A 23954-nucleotide genomic window follows, 5' to 3' on the forward strand; every position below is an offset into this window, starting at 1 on the left:
GACATTACTTATATCGAAAGCATAGTCTTGTTAACCCTTCGGTTTCCTTTTCATCATTATCTCGTGCAGGTCCTTAATAGCTGCTTCCATTTCATTTTATCACACTGCTGGCACAGAATCTCATCAGTCTGCCTGGTCCCACTTTGTTGTAACTAAGGAATGAGCACTTGGAGCAATCCTGCAATCTCCAGAGCCAGATAAATCCCAGAATCACAGAATCTCTTATTTATACTGAAGGTATTGTCCATTAATCATGAACACTTAAAACCTTGTTGATTAATGGCTAACAATCATATTTTAGTATGAAATAAATTAAAGATTAAAAATAGGGAAATGTAAATTTAATCAGTTAACCAGCAGGAAATTTGTCAAACTGCCTAATAAAACACCCTGAATGACAAATTGTTGGTTTTTCATTGGGTCACTCATCTTCCTTGGCTGCTTCTCATTTACTTTTGATTTGCCCGTTAGATAAGTAGTTAGTCAGGGGGATGTTTTTGTGGTAATTTCTGTTGACATATGTTAAGGATTTTAGGCATCCACCATAACTTGGTACACAAGCCAGCCGCAGGAAAAGCCCTCCTTAGCTTCCCAGTAGCACATGTCATACGCGCTTACGTGGTCCCTGCACGTCTGTTGGAAGCACAGGGTTGCCCATGATAAATCCCAGATTTTGAGATTAAAACCCTTAACTTAGGGACCCATAATTGCTTTCTCTAATTTGTATCTATCCATGGATATTCTGTAGTATACAGGAAATAGTTCAAACATTGCTGACCAGAAAATGAACCACAGGGGCTTTTTCCCTGGGCATGGGAGGTTACTGGCAGTTCCATGGGCTTGCCAGTTTGGCTTTCTGGAGATGAACTCTCAAAAACTGCCCTAATCATCATGTTTCTGTCTTTTTGGGGAGACTGGGCGTAGTTTTCTCTGGGACCACTCACTGTTGCTTTGCCTTGAACTGTGGGAGTTACCCATGAAGAAAGAATACTTAGACTGATTTCAGTCCTTCTGTTATGGCAGTACCTACAGGCATAAGGGGAAACGACCTGGCCTTGCTTGTGCCTAGTGTTTTGGATATTGCTGCGCTCACTGGGTTGGGGTGAGGGTTGTCTCGTGTGATTAAAGTGCAGGATGGAGAAGAGAAGCTGTGGGCTGGCTTTCTGGCTATACTCATCTACGAATGCAGGTGAGTCATTGGCTGCCAATCCCAACAGGAAATTAGTGGGGAAAAAAGCACAGCAAAAGCCTGACACCAAAACAAACCAGAAAAGTAAACCAAGCTGCTATTACTTCTGTATGAGCTACTCACCTTCTTTGCCGCACACACACACAGACACCCACACACCCTTTATTTTTAATTTTTTTGATGGTAGGGTGCTTTTTTAACATCCTCACAGTAAGACCTGTTTGTTTCATGTAGCACGGTCAATTTCCCTTCGGGCAGTTGGGGATGTTCCCTTCTACCTTTCCCTGAGAGCCTATGCAGTGAAGAGGGCTCCTCTCTGATGTGGGAGCAATGGGTTCAGCTGAATCCTTCTTGGGGAGGATGCTCTGTCCCAGGTCAGAGTCCTTTCTGGGCTGTGGCACTGCAACGTAACTTCTTTTGGTGGGGATCCACTTCTAGTAAATAAGTAGGAGCACACTAAAGGACTAGAGCCTGCATGTTCTTCAGGGCAACGCCCTAGCTTTCAGGCTAGAGGGTCAAATGAACATATAGGAACTTGAGATGCTGAAAACAAAGATAATAGGAGCATCTGTAGAAATGTGCCTTTCATCCCAAGCAGCTTATTTTTTCAGATCATTCTGTTCTTTAGAATGGTCCTTTTTTCATCCTTTTCTTCTCTTTTCTTTTTCTTCTTCTTCCATTTTATTTTTTTTTCTTTTATTACTTTTTCTTCTCCAAAAAGCCTGAGCAACTCAAAATTATTTTAAAATTCTGTGGTTTTCTGAAACAGCCCTGTTTTCGCAAGGTGACTTTTTTACTAAGGCAAAATTGCTGTTTCTTAGCCAGATCCCTGCCATTGATATAGCCTGTGGAAGTTTAGAGGTTACATCATCCTCCCACTGCTCTCTATAAAGGTTCCTATCTAAAATATCCTACTGAAATGATTCTAAAATATATTCAAAACAGCTCTGAATTGGCCATTTATAGGACCAATCCTGTCCTGAAAGTCTTGTGGGACCTATTTCAAGCATAAAAAATGAAGTAAAAGTTGGTATGATAATGTCCTTTATGGTATGTCGTTCATAAGTTGCCGCCTTGCTGCTGGATTGATTAATTTCAAGTGCTTCAGCAATATTTGCTTTTAACAAAAAGGTTGGCCTCAGTAATTCAATATACTACGTTTTCATACAGAGTATCCTACTTAAGATACTGAGACTGGTATGAAGATTTTCCTTTTTACAGGAGTACTTGGTGTGGCAACTTTTCCTGGAAGCATTTTCAGGCAAGGCCTAAGAGTACTGGTACCAACTTGACTTGTTTCCAAGTTTTTGAAGAAAGCAAGTGTAAAATGCAGAACAACTGTCAAGACTCTCCTTTTCTGGAAGTGCTGAGCATTTAAAAGTCTCCATTTTGGAGCAGGTATTCAAAAGGAAAATCAGTTGTCTTTTTTTTTTTTTTTACATCGCACACCCCTCTACATACCCCCACACTTATTCTAGGTTGCAAGCTGATATTCTTTGATATTCTTTGAGAACAAAGTCATTTGCTGGCTTGAATGAAAGCAGGGATGCTGTTAATGGAAACGCGTTACTGTGGAATTTTTTCCCTCTGGAATGTGGTTACTGTTTTTCAGACAGCACGACAACCTCTGAGTTGTTTTCCAGTCAGCAGTATGAATAAAAAATACTGATTCCCTAATTTTTTGTCTCCCCATGCTTGATTAATGAGTCAAACAACCTTAATACAGTGGCAGAACATTCTTGGTCATTGACATACACAGAACTTAAAATAGTGATCCAGTTATTTGGGTTTTTTTTTGTTAGATGTTCAGTGTTTATAATGTTGATTATTGAACCAAAACCTTTTTAAATAAAATAATAAGTCATACTGATAGTTGGTCTATCATTCTATTCAATTCACACGGTGACTGTGTTGGTGGCTTATGTTTTATTTCCTTTACTGTATTACCATTTTCTGAAGGACAAGCAGTCATGAGATTTCAGATCTTGCAGATGTCTAATGAAATCTCCTTCCCCTAAGATCTCGAGGTCAATTTTCATCCTTCTGCATCTTCACAGTGTATGTATGAAAAAGGAGGAATACCTGGAGGTGACATCCTTTTTTTTTTTTTTTTTTCCTTATTATTTTTTGTTTTCTTGGAAAGAGATGTCTTATTTTAGAGGAGAGGACAGGACCCAGAGCCTGGCTCTGTGCTTACCAGCCTTCCCATTGGGTTCAGTGGACTTTGGCTTGGCATGTTGGCTATTTGCTACTGAATGTATGAGAAAAGAAAGAGTAGCGGGAAGTTACTGCTGCTCATTTAGTTCTGACTGTTATTACTCTGACTTGTTTAGTATTGTGGGAGTTGCTTTTATTTCTGTGGTGAGGAGAGCTGTAAATGAGAATTTGGTCACAACTAAAGTCCTCTGGACTTCTGGCATATTTGTAAACTGCCATGTTTTCAGTCACAAGATTTTCACTTCAGCACTTCTTTTGTGCTTGCAGTTGTACTGAAGTTTTATTAATAGGAACCACTGTGGCCATTTCCCGTTTGTTTTTGTTTTTTTTTTTTTTTTTTTTTTTTCCTATAGGGTACAAGAGTAAAAGATCTGATGTAATAAAATTTACAGACTACATAATTTGATAGGATCAATCTTTAATTAGAGTCTTAATAATTTTTTAGAGAGTTCTTTGTATAGGCTTTAAAGTACCACTCAAGTTATGCCTGAAGAAAGACAAAAAATTAATCTCTAGAAAATTTAATAGAGCTGGAGGGAGGTGTCTGGCTGCATTTGATTTGACTTCATGTATTGAATGTATCTAATAGATGTTTATGAAAGAAGAATCTTTCTGTAGAACTCTTGCTTGAAATTGTCACGTAGATACAAAGAAAATTGAGTCCAGTTCTCCACAGTTTCCACTGTAAGAGATATTTTGTTCAGAAAGTGCCTCCTCCAAGCATACCTCCACACCACAGGCCACAGAACACCTCCATTATTCTGAGACCATCTGAAGACAGTTAATATAGAGCAGGTGAAGAGGCTTAACACTGAAGGAAGAAGGCAGAAGAGATCAAGACTAACATCCTATATCCCTGCAATACTAAAGAACTTGTTCACCATTGAACATTTTCCTCTGGAAAGAGGAACATCACACACACTAGAAAGAGTGGGAGGGTTCCATTAAGCTGTGGGGTTTTTGCATGTCTAACCTGAGGAAAAGCATCTACCAGTTTAGACATAAGTAACCACGGGTAACACACACCAAATCTCTCAACACCCCCAAGAGCAGCACTGCACTTTCCCAGCACTCCCTCCCTATCTGGGACCAACTTCTGATGCTTCTTGGGGTGAAAGAAGAAATCCTCCACTGCCACATTAGGTGATAAATAGAAGCTCAGATGTTTGGAACTAAATACATACAACAAAGATATTGCATAAATAGACCCAACTTAGTGAAGAAACAGATAAATTGTCTTTTTAATTCTTAGAGTAGGTGACTAAGTTCAGCACCCACAATTTTCACACCACATCTGAATGTGCATCCCCACTTTGTCATGCAATGTCCATAAAGCTGCTGCGATCCATCTTGCAACAGTTTTGGGTTTTTTTCCTTGTTATGTTCCCAAACACTACTAAACTGGCTGAAATCAGAGGGTGATTTATTGTTAAATCATGTTAAATTTTGTATGACCAATTGATCTCTGATCTTGTACCAATTTTATCTTTAAAGCTTATTACTCCTGCCCTGTTTCTAAATTCCCGTATGCATTTATGAAGAGATGTCTTATTCGAGAGCAAAGCCAAGATGTGATTCTTTGACTGCTCTCAGAAGGTTATACTCCTTTCCCTCAGTCATTTCAGTATCCCTTCTCTGGATCTATTCCAAATTAACTTAAATCTGGTTTGAAAGTTGGTGAACAGAGCTGTATATCATGCACAAAACACCTTGGCAATACCTTGTATAATAATATGAATGCTTCAGTGACTCTAAAGAAAATAAATCTGCAGTGCATCTTAGGCTTGTCTCAGATTGTGGTTCTGTCACACTGGAGGCTCGTAGCTGTTCTACAGTCTAACAGTACACCTAGATCTCCATTTCTCTGCTGCCTCCAAATGATGAGCTCCACAACATGAAGTCTTTATGTTGATGGCTTTCTGTTAAATTTCATCCTGTTTCCATTATCCTGCTTATAAATAAAACAGTTCTTTTATGAGCTTGCTAATTGTTTTCAATACCTCCAAACACCGTCATCATTTAGGCAAACCTGTTATTGGCTCAGTGTCACTAATAAGTATTTGCAATGTGTCCAAAAACTTCTTCCAAATTTTCAATAACCTCTCCCCAACCTGACAGACTTCCTTTTTAACATGCTACCTTTTTTTTTTTTTTTTTTTTAAATACAGTTTTCATTCAGGTTAATAATCTTGAATTACTCTCCATTATATCAGCACTTTATTAACTGCTTCATGCAAATCTAGATAGATCAGGACAGGTTCCTGGAGTATGAAATCAGTTCTTTTAACAAAATGATACTTTTGCTGAAACTGTTGTGTTTTATGCTACTTCTATGCATCTTTGATTTCTCAGCTTGCTTTAACATAAGCCTGGGCTCCACTTCATGTTACATTTTCTCTTTACCAGTTAGAACATAACTTTTGAACCAATGTACATAGTGAAAAGGTTTGCTTCTGAGCTTGCTGCTTCATGTGTCAATTGATCAGGATTTTGGTCTGGGGATTACTGCGGGATCCCTGATATTACCAGAGTGAAAAGGCTCAGTTTGATCCTGCCTTATTTATGGTAGTTTGTTAAACCTTCCTCATTCTTAATAAGATAACCTACAATTACTCCCACGTTCACTGTCATTTTTACTGAAACATGAGGCAAAATATTCCTTTAATAACTGGACCATGTCTTCAGAGTACACTAGGTCTTCCTTCTTTTTTTTTTTATTTTTCTGTCTGTATGTTTGAAGGTCTTTTCAACAGTAGTCTTTTTAAAACCCTTAGCAAGATCCAACCTCACTGAAATTTTGGCTGAAAGAGACTGGGGAATAACCACAACAGAAAAAAGACAAAAAGAAATTTCAGGAATTTTTCTCACGATAGGTTAAGTCCTCGATGGTACATACTACATGCATGAACATGTATCAAATAACCACACATTAAATTGAAACTATAACCTACAGGCTTCTCTTTCACATGCTTGGGAAAACATAGTATTCTCAAGCTGGTTTATTTCCTAGTATTTTAGGATCATTGTCTTGCTTGCTTAGTTTCATTTTCACTCTGTAAAGTCTCAGAGCCAGATTCCCAACAGGGGTAAATTAGCAGAGCCCCAGTGAAGTCAAGCCTTGCTGATTTATACCACTAGAGGGTCTGCTCTTAAATGGCTGTTTCAGTGAGTCAAGCTGATTTCTGTCATACCCAGTACTCTCAGCTAGCATGAAATGCCATAGTCCCTCTTAAAAAAACAGTCCCTAAAGAACCCACACCTTCTCTTTATGTTGTTTGGCAAACCATCCAGTGAAACCTGAACAAAGACTGTCAAAAACAGGCTTCCTGCCTTAAAATGAGAGTTCAGGCTCCGCTTGAATTGTTCAGTATGCTTTTTCTCAACCAGATGATTTGAACCTATGCATGTAATTAATGGGATTAAAGTGTTTCTTCCTATTAAAATAGTCCTTGTAGCCATCAGCAGAGATGAGGATCCATTGTGCTTAGAGCTGTACAGACTTCACATATGAAGAGGAAAGCCTTTCCCTGACAAGCTGACCGACTAAAATAGAGACAGATACGTGCAGTATTTTTGTTTCCTATATGATGCAGAGGCACAGCCGCACTTTTGTCTTGTGAGAATAGATTGATGAACTATATTTTCTTTACAGTTGTTCAGCATCGTGTGATGCTGTAGAACTACAAAAGGTTAAAATAGTGAGGTGAAGCCATGCTGCTTGTCCAAGTGACCCTCTGTATACTTCACTTCCAGCTACCTTGGCTCCAGTGTGACCCCACCAGCTACAGTATAACTGTAAGTATCGTAAGTGAGTAGAGACTAAGGAGCCAGAGGAAAAAGCAATCTATTGACAAACGGATTCTGTATCTCCTAAACTAATACATGACACTGCTGACTGTATGTCGCTAGTATACTTATGTGGGCATCTGTATCACAGACATTGGTAACTAATTACAGACATTACATTAAAATATTTAGCCACGGCAGTTGCCATTTAAAAAGCTCTGTTTGCCAATAGCTAATATAGAGTGATATCGAGACAGTCAGGACTAACTGCAATATCCTGGTGCACTGAGTCCTGGCTGGTAAAGGACAGCCGTGTGCTGAGTGGAACCAAAGCTTGGGTCATCATTACCCAGAATGGCGCATGAATTCTGACATAGCTGATCCTATGAATTTCTGTGTTTGCATCTTTGTATCTCTACATATGTCTCTACATACTGGAGATGTTTTGTTTGTGAATGTTGGCAACAGGAAGTGGGGTAGATCAGAGGGGGAGTAGAACTGCAAAATTCCTACATCCTACACTTGTAGAACTCTCTGTTACAAAACGTGCATTTTCTGCTGACTATGCCTACGACTAACTAGGTGATAGGAGTAATCATCTGTGGTCCTGTTAAATAAAGCTTCACCTTTTATTTTTCTTACTGTGGTCACTAGCTTTGTGCCCTGTTTTCAGCACCACTCCTATAGGAAAGCAACCAGAAATGCTAAGACACCTAGAAAACTCCTCCTAGCAAAATCAAGACTGAAATGAGTAAAAATCGTTGTTTCCAAGCAGGAAAAAGATGGCTGTAAAGAGAAAGAAAATCAGCCATTTTCCATGTTCAGTGTGGACTGGATAGGAAACAACGGGCTCAAGGCAAAGCCTAAAGATTTAAAGAAAATGTTAAGCGGCTGTTTTAATCATGGAGATAGTTATATACTGAGGGGATTGCCCATAATAGCTGTGGGATTTCCCATAAAGTTTGGAAGGTTTTACATGCAACTTTCCTGTCTTGGAGCGGGAGGACAGGCTAGACACTTTTCATGGTCATTTCTGACTCTTCTGACTGTGACTGCTCCCCCACAAAGAAAGTACAACATAAACCAGCATAAACATTTCTTCCAACAAATGGAATTTGCTCTCTGCTTTACTGCTTTCAATATGAGTCAGTTCCTAAGGCACCATTGCTTCTCTGGGACCCATGCACCAGGGAGTTGAGTGAGTCTTCCAGAAATAGGACATTTGTGTTTGTGCCTTTTGTCACTTACAAACTTGTCTGAGGTGAGGGAAGAGTAAAATAAACAAGGTGGAGCAATATACCCAGACAATGTCACAGATATTTCCTTGAAAAGAAAGCCAAACTTCAAAGCCTTCACTTCTCTTGTCACGCAGCACTGGTGGAAAACAATATCTGTTTATTGATTCACCTTATTTTTTATCCCATTTCCAACCAACATGTGTGGTGCTTCAAAGTCATACCAGCTATATCTATTTCTGGAACCATGGTTATCTCAGTGAATAAAAAGCCATGGCCTATGATAGATCATTGGATTTGTGACTGTAATTGTTTAGGAGAACTTTACTTAAGCAATAAAGAATGAGGCCAGAGAATATTATTAAGGAGATCTTTGATCTTCCTCCTTCAAACCATTCTCTATTTTCACCAAAGGAATGGGATCTTCCTAATAATATTATGGAAGAGATTAAAAAAAAAAAAAAAACAAACCCCAAAAATATCCCCAAACCCACCACAGACTAGAAGAGAATTAGGATGTTAGGATGTTACTTGAATCAAAGGAACTGGTTCTAGTCACCACTTTGGCTTATGTGCAAGGAAAACATAAGTAGGGGGAAGAAAAGAGGAGATCATATTCCTAGAAGTGCTGCTGGTTGATGCTGGTTTTCTTTTTACCACAAGACACCAGTGCAAAACCTATGCTACATTTGAACCCTCAGTGATTATAGGGTGTGTACAAAAATGTGCATCTGTAAAACCAGCTTTAAAATTTGCATGGCTCAGTCCTTTGCTGTTACAGCTATAAAGTGTCTTCTGCTGTCTACCTGGAGGTCAAATGATGACAAGAGACCATTATATATTCAGAATATATATCTATATAACATGTAGATGTATTTATGTGGATAACTCACTGACAGGCTCCAGATGGTGAATATTAATTACCATCAAGTCAATCTGTAAGATAAGATAGGTCTTAGAAAGGTAACTATTTTACAGAGAGCTTGGGTTTCTTAAGGGAGTCCCAAAGCTGGACAGTGATGTTGAAAAGTAGAAGAAACTTGAACCTTACTCTCCCAAGTCTTCAGCTAATTTTCTAACTACTGAATCTACCTTTTTCTTCACCTTTCTTTAGACAGGTAATGAGAGTAAGAAAAGCTCCTTTTGCCTGCTCCTCTCAGCGTTCCTGCATAAGAGCCAGTCAGATTCATACTCTAATATTGTCTAGTAAATAAGGAAAATATTTCTTAAGCTGCAGTGATTTTGGTTTCTGCAAAGCTGGTCTCTGTCAGCATTGCTGAGTCCAGTTGTATCATTGTAATAACTTTAAGGTGACTTCTACACTGGACTTGGGTGGTGTCTTAATTGCTGAAGGGTTGTAAGAGGTCTTATCTTTTGATATTCACTGCGCTGTGCATTAGCATTCTTCTCAGGGCTTCTTTTCTGTGAGTTTAAAGAAGTCTGTTCTTACTCCTACACAAAACGTGGAATTGTTAGGCTTTACTGTGGAGACATTAAATCAGACTCTGGAGATTCCTTTGTCGAAAAGGAAGCTGTATTGTTAAAATTACATCTGGCTTTTGCACGTGTCACATTTCACAGGAGCATTGAGCCTCTATTATCTAGTGGCTTTGCTTGCAGTCTTTCTTCATGCAGTACTATTTTTAGATTTTCATCCTGTTGGAATTCAATAGTGTAGTTGTCAAGGCAAGCAAGAGGAGATAGCTTATGTTGAATTTGTCAATGATTCAGCCATGTTCGTTGTTACTATTACTATATAATCTTACCATATTGGGGGACAAATACCACGTTCAGGACATACAATTTCACGGAAATGTCAGGTTTTAGATTGAAATTATAAAGTGCTTAACTATAAGTACAAACCAATTTGAATCATTACAGAATAAGTAGAAGATTATCAGAAGACTCTGAGGGAAGCTGTCGTTTTTCTGAAAAGGATGACAGTTCCCCACACTTTGAGTTCAACTAGGATTTTGCCCTTTTTCTGTCTCTGCTGCCTCTTATGTCCCAATAGACACTTTCTTTCATATAACTTTACTGTTACATGAAGGAGAAAAGAGTTTGGCAGTGATGTTAGATGAGGACAGTGAAGGATCAGACCAGAACATTAACGTATCCTGGTGCAAGATGAGAAATGAGGGCATTTGCAGTTAAGCAGAATCAGGCTCAAAATCCATCAAAGGTTGACTCCAGTGGACTACAGACTGGAGTTTAGTATTGTGATGTTACACTGAGCAACTGAAAAGCCATGAATGTGAAAACAGACCTAATACTTCATAAGTGGACACCTTTGTAACATACACTCATTTAAACAGTACTAAAGGTAATGATTCAGCAAAGCACAAACCCCATGCGCAGTTCTGATCACAAGTGTTATTTCACTGAAAATAATGTGCTCTTGTGCTTAGCATAGCTCCTGGGTCATAAATACAGGATTTTAAAGATCCTCAAATTATAGTCCTCAGTGATTTCTGAGATTCCTACTGTGCCCTCTCAGACACTGTTAACAAAACCTCCCTGATTTAGAAGATATGGGATATTTCCTTAAGTTAAAATCAGAAAATGCAGTCAACATGGCACAGACTACACAACAGCACCCCTGCCACTGAGTGTGTGTATCCTGACACGTTTCAGTGCTGGGGAGACAGATGCACTTGTTGCTGTAGCTGTGAGCTGGGAGGCCCCGGAGGCACAGGGGGCTGCAGGCAGTAAAGGGGCTGGTTTGAGGCTGCTTGGGGTGCAGGTTATGTGTGTGCACAGGGATGGAAATGGCAGGCCTGGGCAGGGCAGAACTCTCTTAAAAGAACTCAGCACTGTCTATGCTGGCTGAAACCTGCCAGCCCACTGAAACCAAGTTTCTAGATATCAAACACCTGATAACTGATTAGAAAAGGATTTAAGGGTGGCATATCATAGATACAATACAAAATACCTACTTGGAGAAACCCAACAACTCTTAGATTTTCCTATTCTATGTGTTTAAGGTTAAATCACAATTTTTAAACAATAAGCCATAAACTTCAGTTGTTTGAGCGCTGTCTGGCAGGAAAACCTGATTATTGCCAGTTTGCTCTTTGCAGTGTGGAAGATTTGCAGGACTGAAGTACCAGTCTCCTAGCAACCACAGATCCTCTAAGAATCTTCTCTTTGATAGTTCCTAAAATATGTTAATGCCACTAGATATTGCAAAATAAAACACTGGGACCCACACCTAATGAAATAAGGAATTTTGATTTATATCTTCAGTCCAGAATAACAATGCACTAGTCGGCAGCTGTAGCACAGTTCCAACAGTGACTCAACCCAGTTTGGCTTCATAACCATTTTTGTTTTGTTTAATTAGATTCTCATTACTAAATCCCAATAGTGTAAATGCTTATACACATAACTGTGTGCATGAGTAGTCCCAGTGAACTTCTTGTGACTATTTATGTGTTTAATTACTTGCTGGACTAAAGATTTACTGTCTGAATTTTAGCAGACAGTATTTTAAAAGACTGCTCCTCTCTCTTCCCCTGGTTATCTACACACATCTTATTAGGAGATTATTCTCTGACAATCTGTTATACATATGCTGAGAAACAGAAAATTTAAATCTTGAAAGCAAAGTTCAAAGCTCACATTCTCATGGGAGATTTTGATTCAGCAATTATGTTGTCCTCAGAGCATCCACAGAGTGCCTCACCCCTCCAAAGTGCAGTAAATCTTTCAGGGTGCAGCCCTGAGAGCAGGAGGGAAATAAAAAAGGGGCAAGTGCGTTAATCAATTCAAATACCTACTACAAGGGACAGCTGCAGTGGTGTGCCAAGAGACATCAAAAGGGTTACACAGATGTAAGCTAGCCCAGGGTGCAAGACTCTGCATTTAATGTAGAATCCCGAAGGATATATTCATGCTGCTGCATTGCTATTTTTAATGAATGAAACAGGAAGGACCGGAATGCCAGGCAGAACTTGTTAAAAGGGACTGAAATTCCAGATTTCTGAAAAATAAGGAAGAGACCACAAATGTTGTTTAAAAAGTGTTTTTCCCCCTCAACCAGGCCTTTCTGAAGAGACAAAAGAATTCAAAGAAGAACAAACTGTACAAAATAGGTTCTCAAGAATCTTGAAATTAGCAAAAATTGATCTTCCCATATGGAATTGTGCTATAAAGAACACATGTATGCTAAGTCTCTGTAGGGCAGTTGTGATAATTATACAAAGAATTTCTCATCCATTTCTACTGATTATTGTTTAACTGACATAGATTCTCATTAGTTAGGTCTTTATTACATTCATTATAGAGGCTTCACCAAGAAGAAATAGGTTTCCCCTTATTGCTTTTATAGGCAAAGGACAACTGACCATTTGCAACCAGAATATCTGACTGGCTTATTTCAGAACGAAAAAAGAGTGAAAGGCATATGAAAGGCAGTGTCACGTCTGTCTCCTCCAGAGCAGCCCTGCCTGAGCTCTTGAGTGCAAGAAGGAAGGGAACTTTCCTTCTATTTAAAGCACTTCTATTTGTGGCATATTGAAAAGAGCTGCCACTATTTTCTATGCATGTAATCAGCAAGCAAAGCTACAGTAAAGTGGAGGGGGATCCTCCAGGTAATGAAGTCCTCTGCAATTGAGGACTATGGCTTTTATGGAGTAATGATTAACAAGTACTTCTAGATCTTCTAGATTTCTGAAACTGCTAAGAAATATTGCAGATGCCTGATTGTGTGCTTATATGAGGCTCTGACATTCAGTATCTTTTTAGAAGTTACTGCAAAGGCAATGAAATTTCTTTCTGTGAGTTCTCTAGTGTCTACTGTCAGTAGATACAGCCAGTCAGATAATCACTGCAGCGGTCAGAATGGAAAGCTTTTTACAAACTTTATTTATTTATGAGTGAGATTATAAGTAAAAACCCAAGATCATAAACAGGCCTAAAATGTATCTCTATTTCTATCCTACCATGTAACTAGCAAAAAAATAATGCTGAAATTTCCTGTCAGTAAAGAAATATCTTTTTCTTTATTCAACAAGATTATTTCTTTCTTAATGCCTGCATCATTATTTAGCACAACAGTAAAACCTGTCCCCATATCAGGGATGTTGTTTGATTTCTTGTTATATGGCAGACACATTACACAGACTGTCCTCCTTCGCGACCCCAAATGATTTCTGAGCCACAGACCATATGTAAAGCAGTGCTATTGACCAAGGTCAGTCAGTCTTTTGTTCACATCCCAAGTGGCTGCCATTGAGACAAGAAAACAAGACTGAAACGTAAGGACAGCCTACCAAAACGCTATAGAGAGGAGAAGAATGGGGAGGTATCAAATACTGACAACCTACACCTGCAAACATGTCATATTGCACTGATGAAATTTGTGACAGAAGTATTATTGCCTTAAAATTGCATCTTCCAGTGTTTTGCTAGGTTAATGGTTTTCTGATGAATACCTGGAAAAGATAGGTGGGGAATGGAGAGTTTCTGGCCTTTCCCAAGCTGCAGAGACATTACAAAACTGCTCTCTTTTACCAAAGGTCAACAGAAAGTCACTGGATCAGGAGTACTTGTAGAAGAAGTGCTTTTAGTATGGGCCAGGGAAGGTTCTCCCTTGCCAAGTAGCAATGAAAGAAACTGACCAGGCCACATCAAAGTGACTTCAACCAGCATGCCCTTATTAATTATTCCAAAAGAGCTTCTAGGGAGATACAAATAGAAAGAGAATGAGAGTCAAGGGCAATTTCCTCAACTGCTGTTTGGAGGGCGGTGGTTTTTTAGCTGTTATTATTTCAAAGGCATTTGAACAGTGTTGTGTCTGTAACTACTAGGAGAATGGTATGTTTGGGCAACAGAAAGACAAATGCATAGAGATGAACAAGGACAGTCACCTGCAGAGACTTGAGGGTATTGCACAGGTCTGGAGAAACAAGGAACATCTAAGTGGGACTCTACTAAATTAATGAGCAGTGCTTTATAGATAGTGTCACCACATGTTGGCTTTCCAGTCAAGGTTAAATGAAGACATAGTGACTTTCTTTTTAGAATTCAGCTAAAAAGGGAGTAGTCTTTCAAACAGCAAAGGGATGTTAGCAACCTTTGTTCAATTCCTACATCTACTTCGCATTTCCTTTTCAAGTAAGCCTCTTGAACCCTACTATTACAAAATAATTAACAGTACTCACATGTGGAGGTTTAGGGGCTAAACCTCCATCTATTGTATAACTTCCAGTTTACCTGCACTACAAATGTCACCTTTTATTCCTGTATATTTATGTAGCAATTCATACAATGGCAATTGCAATCCTAATTCTATTAGATCTGTATTATTACTGCACTGATTTGATGAAAAAGGCAAGGAAAATACAACAAATACAGATTCAACTTGATAAGCTCTGTAAACTGAAATATATTTAGTATCTGTTAAATGTTTTGTTTTCCATTTAAATAGAAGGTTTGTATCAAAGAGGGAACATGTTGCTGCGGTTCAAGACTCCATTTCATCTAGCTTCACAAATCTTGTTTTTCAACTAATTCTTTGTGTGACAATGGGACTAGTCAGGAGACAGATTTGGGACTTAGTGTCTCTGTATTGATACCTGTAAAAAGAAAGGTTGTAAACAGAGTTTCCCAGTGTCACAAATATGCAGAGAAAAGAAAAGACCTAAGGACTCTGCAATCTTCAACAACAAAGGGAGCTGGATGCAGTAAAAAGTCACAGGCAGTGTCCTATTTGTAAAACACTTATCCCTGACTATGGCAAGGAAATGGGACATTAACTTAGGAACTAATGAAACTGAAGGCACATGTATATTGGTAGTGGTATTTGGTGTGACAATACAGTTGTGAATATTAAGCAGTAAAATAATTGCTCTTGTGCAGAAACAAAAAAAAAAAACAGTAAAATAATTGCTCTTGTGCAGAAACAAAAAAAAATGTTCTTGCCAAATGCTCTGTAGCAAAGTAAATGGGATTTTAGTGCTGAAAATCTGCTTGAGAATTTAATCAGCATGATAAAAATGAAGACAGGCAGACCGATAAACAGTAAAGCATATGAACAACAACAAAGTATGTAAGGGTGTTTTCTTAAAATAGCTTTCTGAATGTCCAAAAAAGAAAAAGTCACAGTAGAGAATCTGAACCTCAAGGTACAGTATTATCATTTCATACAGTTGTACATCTCTTCTTTGAACAGTGTAAACATGAGGAACTAAGGGAAGAGAACCAGGGAAAGAAGCATTGTCTCCAGTGTGGCAGAATAAAGAATTCATTGAACCAAAAAAATCATATGAAGCATAAAATAAAAGGGAATGAGTTAACTAAAATAGGGAAAGGGTTAAAAAGAACATATCTAGGAAATCTAGAAATACACGGAAAATAAAAGGCTCAGCAGTCAAAATAGAAAATACAGTATACAATATTAATATAACTATAGAATTGCAGTCAACATATCAGGAGCCTTTTTTCTGTAGGAAAATGCCAGAGCCACTCAGAGAAAGCCCGTTCTCTGATGTGTTTTTTGAACTGGGAAAGGCTTTAAATTTATAGGCTGAAATTCTGGCCTTATTGATCTCTGTGTGATTTTTGCTATTTGATTCAACTGTTGCCAGAGTTTCATCCAACAGACATATTCCTCTGGGGTAGAGAATTCACTTTAACTTCCAGTTCAATATGAGTATTTATCAGGGAGAGGATGACATCACTCTTCTCTCTCTTAAACCAAAGGGGATAGCAAGGATTTGCCTGTAAGCCTGTACTTCAGACATCACTAGAAAGGGCCGTCAGGATCATCTCCTCTTTAGGCTGCAGTGAGGTCAGTCTAGCTGCCTGGCTATGACTATGGGGCCAAATGAACCCTCAGAAAGAAATATCTCGTGCTTTCAGGTCATTCTTTGAAAAGGTAAAGCTGCTTTTTTCTCTTTAAAGCAATAACTGGCACATATGAAATGAACTAGTCAAGTTTTATAGGGAGAACAAATACATTTTATTACACCAGTTGGTACATTCTGAGAAGCAAACAGAAAAGCCATGATGTTCCTGAAACTTTATTTGAGAGAAACAAAGGTTTAAACACATAAAGAGGTGGTGGTGTTGTTATTTGCTTTACCCAGCTGTATCACTTGGCCCAATAGAAGTTCTCTTGCTCTGCAAACATTGCCTGTTTATGTCCTTACATTTTCAAAGCTAGAACAGTCCTGCAAAAATGTAGAGTATAGATATGTATCCTTCCATATTTGGCTACCACTATATATGGTTGTCATCTTGGTGATGACCTGAACACTCACCTCTTTCCTTATTTTCCATTTCAATGGTCTCCAGAGGTGCATTTTGAGATTTATGGCTCCTGGTATCATAGCATCTAAACTTAAAGTCTTATCCCTAATATTTCACAAGAAAATCTATGAAATGAGCCTGTACTTAGGAACTAACTTTCAAATTCCTGTCAGGTAGAATCTTGCTGACTGAGGATTTATATACCTTCAGATAAATGTCTAGCTTTACTCTTATTCCTATTCATCTTCTAGACCTTCAGATTGTTTTTTGACAATGAGCTCTGTATGCAACTTATTCTGTGACTTCTTTTGATCAGTTTCAAATTTATTGCCTTTCTGTGCCACTTGAGTCTTTCATTCTTGCATTACGAAGGTAGAAATTGGAGCACTTGACAATAATTTTCCTACCCATGGTTTTGTATACATTTCTCCTAAACTTAATCCACTCTTTTTTTTCTGTCTTTTTCTAAAGTCTTTTAACTCCTTTTAGTTCCTCTTTACTAAAAGCTTTCTGTTTCTGCCTGGTATTGGCAAGATGATCAGAATTTTTTTTCAGTACTCTAGACCAGAGTTATATGGTCACAAAAATTACATTCTTTGCTATCTACTTTTTTGTCTATGGCAGTGTTCAGCAAGTCTTCCTACTGGGTTTTCCAAGAGTTTTTTTTTTGTTTTGTTCCTGTCTTTTCTCGCGCAATAAATTTAGACTTCTTGCACCAAGCACACTTGCATTTGTCAGTATTGAATTTTCCTTTCTGTTATGCTATATCTTCATCCAGCTCTGTTAATTCTTCTTGAAATCTGTCATCTCTTGATTTTCCTCAATAAGTTTGTGCTATCTTTAAGGTATTTTTCCTTCACTCTCTATCTGCCCTTCCTACATTATTGCTAAAGTATGACTCACTCATCACTGGGTTAACCTATTATTAACCTTTAACTTTTATTAACATTTTGGACCATTTAGTCTTACAATTTCTCTTTCTTAGCTCGTTTTGAATGACAACAAACCTTTACTTCACTCTCAATCCTTTCTGACTTCTTGATTCAGCTAATCAACACTCATCTTCTCTACAGAGCTCCTCAGGACCTGACAAATGTAGCACGTGCAATATTTTGGAACAACTGGGAGAACATTAACTGTAAGTAACCTTTGTGAAGGAAGCGTTGGGGAATTACTTACAGTCAGTCTTGCCTCTGTGCCTGGAATTACCATGGAGCATACACTCTTTGAATCCATTTTTCCTACATATGAATTATTCTGGTGTGGGATAATTCTTGGGTCTCTCTTCAATGCCACTCTAGAACTTTTTGTCAGTCTTTCTAACACTCATCTTACTAATTCTGTGTGTAGAGGTAAAGATACCTCTTTACCATTCCTATCTCTCTCATTTTTAAATCCAAGGTTATGTTAGCTTCTTTTCAGCTTCATAGTCAGAAATCCTTGACCCTCAACAGTCCGTTTTACAGTCTCTGAGTATAAAAGTATTACCTCTTCTTGGTGCACCTAGATGTATAATTTTATAATGGATTACATTAATGTTCTTTCAAAACATTAAAACTGAGATCATTTTGTTTGCTCTGATCTCATAATTATTTACTGCACTGTGAATGTTTGCTTTATCCATGAACTAATCATAATTTTAAAATTTTTCTTTACAATCACCAATGAAAATGCTTAATGTTGTTAGCCTGATTTCTGAGATCCTTGTAAGGTGATATCCTTTGAAACAACCCTTTAGAGAGCTGTCAATTTTGTATTCACTGAATAAGTGTTTTATTGCTACTGTATAGCTCCATACATTTTTTAAAGGAAAGTATCATGTCGTATTAAATTAAATATCTTTAAAAGACTATTACAGCTTCTATTTTAAACTCATCAGTCCTTCAGGGAATGTTGGCTGGAGTGTGAAGCTAACATTGCCTATAGGGCTAGAAACAGCACAGTACTTCTTATCAGAATGTCATTTTAGAGAACCTTGAAAAAACCCAGTTTAATTCCTTCCTTCCAACCTGCTGTGATTATGCAAGTCAGACTGAGAAAATAGTTGTTACAATTATTTAGCAGCATAATTTGACTCAGGCTCTGTGAGGACTATGCAACCACTCCTTTTGTGGGTGTCCTTTGGTCCTGGTCCCTCTCTGTTCAGACTGGGAACTTGTCTGAAGCACACTGCTGCTTCTTTCTGGACTGGGCAGCTGAGTTTTCCTCCTATAAAAAGCATGACAGGACAGCGGCAGAAAAGTGCATGCAATCCAAAGGCTCACATGACATAGAATTAGGATTACTGGGGATTTGTATCACAGAAGGATGGAAAGTTGTCTGAAATTAACACCAGGCAAAAGACGACAAATTCTTTTTCTTAAATATGTGGCTAATTCAGAAGGAAAAGCAGAATGAGGGAGGAAATGCAAAAGTAAATAATGGTAATGTATTATCAGATAAACAGCCTGAAGGCAAAGCACCATTAAGGAAGAGCTACTGACATTCTTATTCAGAAATCTTGAGAAAGTTATGCCAATTTAAAATAAAATGGTATTTAAGAAGTATAAACAAGGTAAAGAAAGGTCTGTTCATAAGAGAAAGAGACCTTTTTCCAGAGGAGTCAATAGGAATGGAAGCATGACTTGTTTAAAAAAAAAAAAAAAAAAAAAGATGCAGCAAAAATTTTTGACCATTTTTTAAACCAGTGATACCAAAACATTACAAGTCACTTCTAATTAATAAGTTATGTAGGTAGAGTTTTAAACAAGCTATTCCTTTGAAGATGTTCTTACCTCTATGCTAAGTAGTTTAGTTAAATAAATGATCAAATATAAGGCTGTGAAGTTCTGAACATTTATCAAAATGTTTCAGATCGATGCTGGGTAAACTATTAATAGCCAAAGTCATAGGAGAAAGCTATTTTTAACCAAAGGGAATTCTTAACGTTCTTTATCATCAGAAATTAAAGCATCTAATTCTTGGTGAAATTATGCAAATCGTGCTGTCTCCAAAGGTTGTTAGCAGCGCCAGATTTTCTCCCATGGATCCAGAATGGAAAATACACACTATCCTTTTCCATTAACAAATTAAAGGTGGCCTCTGCAGCATGTACCCTGCTCCCTGATTCCTATATAAGCTTTCTCCGTGTCCATGACAAGAGCTGCAACTGGTCAGTGTTCAAAGCATTTCAAGATTGAGCAGCTCAAGTGCAGTGCCTGTGCTGATGAGATGAGCCAGGAGGATGTCTGTGAGCAGGGTTTGGGGGTGATCTGAATCTGTATCCATGGCAGAGACCAGGTTGTGGGGGGTACTGCAAGCTTACCAGGCTGCCAGGCTGACCAGCTCATATGTGATGAGATCCCAGGGAAACCATCCCTGTTTGCCTCCTGGGAATCAGTTCCAAAGCTACTCCCTCTTACCTCCAAGCAGTACCTGTCACGTGCATCTCATCCAGTTTTGTTACACAACACAAAGAATAAGGAAGAGTGGTAATTCCGAGCACATGCAAGTACTTGTCTGCCTGTATTTTTTTCATTGCCTAACACATCAGAAAGCACAATGCCCCACAGTGAGTATTTGCAAGATTAGGCTCCCAAACCCTACTGCTTTGCCTTTGACTTCACATCTCAGTAATAAGCAGTTCCACAGTGGCCGTGATGTATTATACATTGATAATAACAGCACAAGTCTCTTTAGACTCTCCTACTTACAATATTTGTTATAATCCTCAAATAATATTTTTCCACAAATAAATAAAATCCAGTGATAGATAATTTCAGGCTTTTATGCCAGAAGTGCATGAAAAGCTATAACCCTTTTACCACTTCCCCCCCCCCCCCCCCCCCGAGTTCTCTTTTTTCTTTTCTGCTTTTGATATTTTAAGAGGTAAAGTGTTAATATAAAACACAAACGTGGCTGTCACCTTAGTTTTAATCTGTTCTGATAAGTGGAAATGAATGACTGAATAAAGAGAATTTATTTGAAGTACCGTAGGCCCAAAGCAAACACACATTGCACCAGTTATAAATAAAAAATATAGAAAGCATAAAGAGAAGCAGAGTTGTGCAAATATCTGCTAGATTGGGTGGTTTTGGAAATACAAAAGACAACTGGAAAAGTTTTTAGTTATACACCTATCATCTGTGAAAGTAATGGAAGGAAATGGCAAGCAAGATAATAAAAAGGTAGATTTATTTCTGACAGTAGTTAAGTTCTGCTGCACTTTTATTGAAGTTAATAGTTTACAGTTAATCCAGGCACAGTAATTTAACTGCAAAACTGCATTTTAGGGGTTTGAGTGCTGTACTTGACATAGAAATGTAAGATATTTTTAACTTTGAGCTATAAGAGGAAAGTGCAAATATAGACAGTCTGTGACTGAACTAAGTCTGAACTGCAGCAGCCTCACAGTTCAGAGAGGCTGCGAGTCCTGGGCTGTGGCTGGCAAAAATGGCACCAACTGCTGGAAGACTTGGGACAAACCTCAGACAGGACAGTTAAATTTGCCATGTCATGCAGTCTTTCCATGTAGATCCAAGTTTTCAGGGACTGACAGTGCACTGACATTATAGATGGAATTGATTTAACATTTCTGGTTACGTACAGCCCAACTGGAATTACGTAAGTACAGAGGAATAATTTCTTGAGGGAGAGAATTTTAGATGGCACACATGGGGGTTAATATTTTCGTAGATTTAGGGGCCTTAAAAAACCAATAAAGACAGCATTGCAGATATATTTGTGCATATCCAACATCTTTGTTGGAAAATGCTAAATTATAATCGATACCCAAGAAATGGCACTTGTGCCATTACTAAGGCTTACAGAGATGATGCCCTGATCTGGAAGAAAAAGAATGAGTTAATGTGATAATAGGGTATAGGTAACTTCAGAAAGAATCAGACTTACTCATCTGGAACTATGAAGTGTTTACTGCCATACAGAAATCTTCTTTTCAACTAACTGAAACAATCTAGAAGCTAGCCATTCCCTATTTTCTTCTTCCTGTTACCCTGGAGGGATGCTATACCTATGCTTTTGTAAAATTCTGTTATGACGAGGAGGTTCATAAGCTATATTAAGTCTGAAATAATAAAAGTTATTAGTGTCATGATTCAGTGTCAATCTGCCTGCTCTGGTAAAAAAAGAAAGGTGTACAGAGGTTTGTGGAAATGGTTAATTCTTTTAGCAAATATGTGTCTAATTTAGTTGCTGAAAGAAGGACCTGCAAGTGACACTCGTGTAAAACTGCCCACTGAAAAAGGGCTACTCACTTCAAATAATTTCAGGAAACTGAGGTGTGAAATAAATAGTTGCCCGTGTCTTGGGGTATTATGACAGTAAGCACAAACTTCAATTGTCCCACAGTGCCTCAAGAATGCTTATCCCATGCTCCCACCGAACTAAAATAATACCTTTGCCTATAAGCACTTGCAGTGCTATACCTGTACCTTGCTGAGCAGACTGCACACAGTGTTCTTAAAGTTATTTCCTCTCAGATAGAAAGATTATATGATATTCTAGCACTTAACCATAATTTATTTTTCTGTTCCGTAGTTCAGGGTAAGATATGTTATCAGTAACAGGCTACATCTTAAAGTTTTTAACCCCAAAGCAAGACATAAACACTTCAGAACAGCAAGAACAGAAATTTTCTAAGCAGCATAGATTTAGTAAGCACTATGTGGGTATAGGAAAAATTTCCAGTATACGTTGGCATGAGGACTCCTCAGACTATGCAAATAAAATAATTAGTTGATCATTCCATGAGTAAATTTCTTCAACTTTCTAAGGTACGTTTTTTGCAACACATCCATTTTATGACAGGATCTTGAAACACTACACAAAACTGATCACTTTAAGAGTTATTTGTATTTTACAGCTGGGGAAACTGAGGCAGTGCCGGATGGGTCTGTACTCAAAGTTACACAATAAACCAGTGGAGACAACTGTAAGAAAAGCTAGTATTATGCCCTCCCTTGCCTTTTATTTGTCTCAGGAGCTTCCATTATTGTCCAGATTTAATAGAAGGGTCTTTTATGTAGTGGTAAACCCTATCAATCTATGTCCAATTTTACATACACTTTGCAGCAACGTTTATCTGGAAAACAGTAGTCAGTACACAAAACACCAATGAGTACTGGGAGCAGCTGTGGTGTTAACAACTGTTGTTCAACAGAAAGTAAGGATTTAGCTAGTTCTTCCTGACATATTACAGCAGTGTGCATACACCTTCATAAAATTCCATCATAGCTTAGAGGACACATGCTAATATTTATTATAGCTATTAGGCTTCATAGTTTTGAGAAGTGCATGAATCAAGCTATCAATCTGTGGTACTAAAATAACTGGGTTACTAGAGGAGTTACCTGTTGTTTTTCTTCTGGTGATAGAAGTCCAATAATAGTGGAAAATACTTAATCCCTAGTTGTCATGATGCTTAGCTAATTACTGTGTTATTAAATAGTGACTCAGCCAAAAGGGTTCATTTGTTTCTTCCTTCTCAAAGAACTGGAAAGCTTATGCAATGAGAAAGTGAAAGTTGAAACTTTCTTCTCAGCTCTTTGTCACGAACATTTCCCAGTATAGGGGAGAGATGTATTTCCTTCAAGGAAGGAACGCTTAAGATCTGAACAAATGCAAGAAAAGCAGGAAACCAACCATGGCTGCCAATACACAATTTAAAGAGCTGTAACACTGCTGTGGTCATATCAGACCACATATCAGAGACACAATAACCTGTGAAAACGATTACTGCACACCTGAGCTCAGAAATGAAGCAGTTAGCTACGTTAGTACCCAGCATTTGTTCTGAAGGTCTGATGTTTGAAGAATAAGGCCTCTTTGTTTCCCAGGTTGCTTCCAGGTTGCAATTTTAGCTTCTACACTCCAAAATGGTTATGAGTGAGGTACAAAATAGCTGCTGGTAGCTTGTAAGGGGAACAATCTTCTTTTTACCCTTGCCTAGTTCCAACATAAATAAACAGATAAATAATAATTTGCCAACAGCTTCCCTCCTGCTGTAGGGAAATGTTTCGTATTTTGTTGGAATAATTAACAGGCTTTTTGTTATTTTCTGTCACCATATGTTTCTTTCCTGCTCTGTATTTGAAACTTCTCAGTTCAGCTCACTGTTTTGCAGCACTGGGAGTTGCAAACTGGATGCAGAAGGTGTGTAGAGCCTGGGGAAGGTGGGAAAGTGGGGCTTACGCACTTACACACTGACACTGGAAGCAGAACTTAAAGCTGCATATGGCCTGCTGTTGTAGCTATCAATGAAGTAAAAAGCCATT

The 23954-nt window shown here is 38.2% G+C and overlaps 1 protein-coding gene across 3 annotated transcripts in view; it reads right to left on the reverse strand.

Moving 5' to 3' along the window:
* BEGAIN (brain enriched guanylate kinase associated) overlaps positions 1 to 23954 on the reverse strand; it is a 159807-nt gene that overhangs the window by 121840 nt on the left and 14013 nt on the right. The window contains exon 2 of one of the 3 annotated variants that reach the window (XM_080394562.1): positions 36 to 22762. The exons of the other annotated variants lie outside the window; for them this stretch is intronic. The gene's annotated coding sequence lies outside the window, so the exon portion shown is untranslated. The remainder of the gene's footprint in view (positions 1 to 35; positions 22763 to 23954) is intronic. 3 annotated transcript variants of the gene reach the window in all.

The sequence above is a fragment of the Falco punctatus genome (assembly GCF_963210335.1).
Source record: "Falco punctatus genome assembly, chromosome: 7".
In the NCBI taxonomy this organism is placed as follows: Eukaryota; Metazoa; Chordata; class Aves; order Falconiformes; family Falconidae; genus Falco; species Falco punctatus.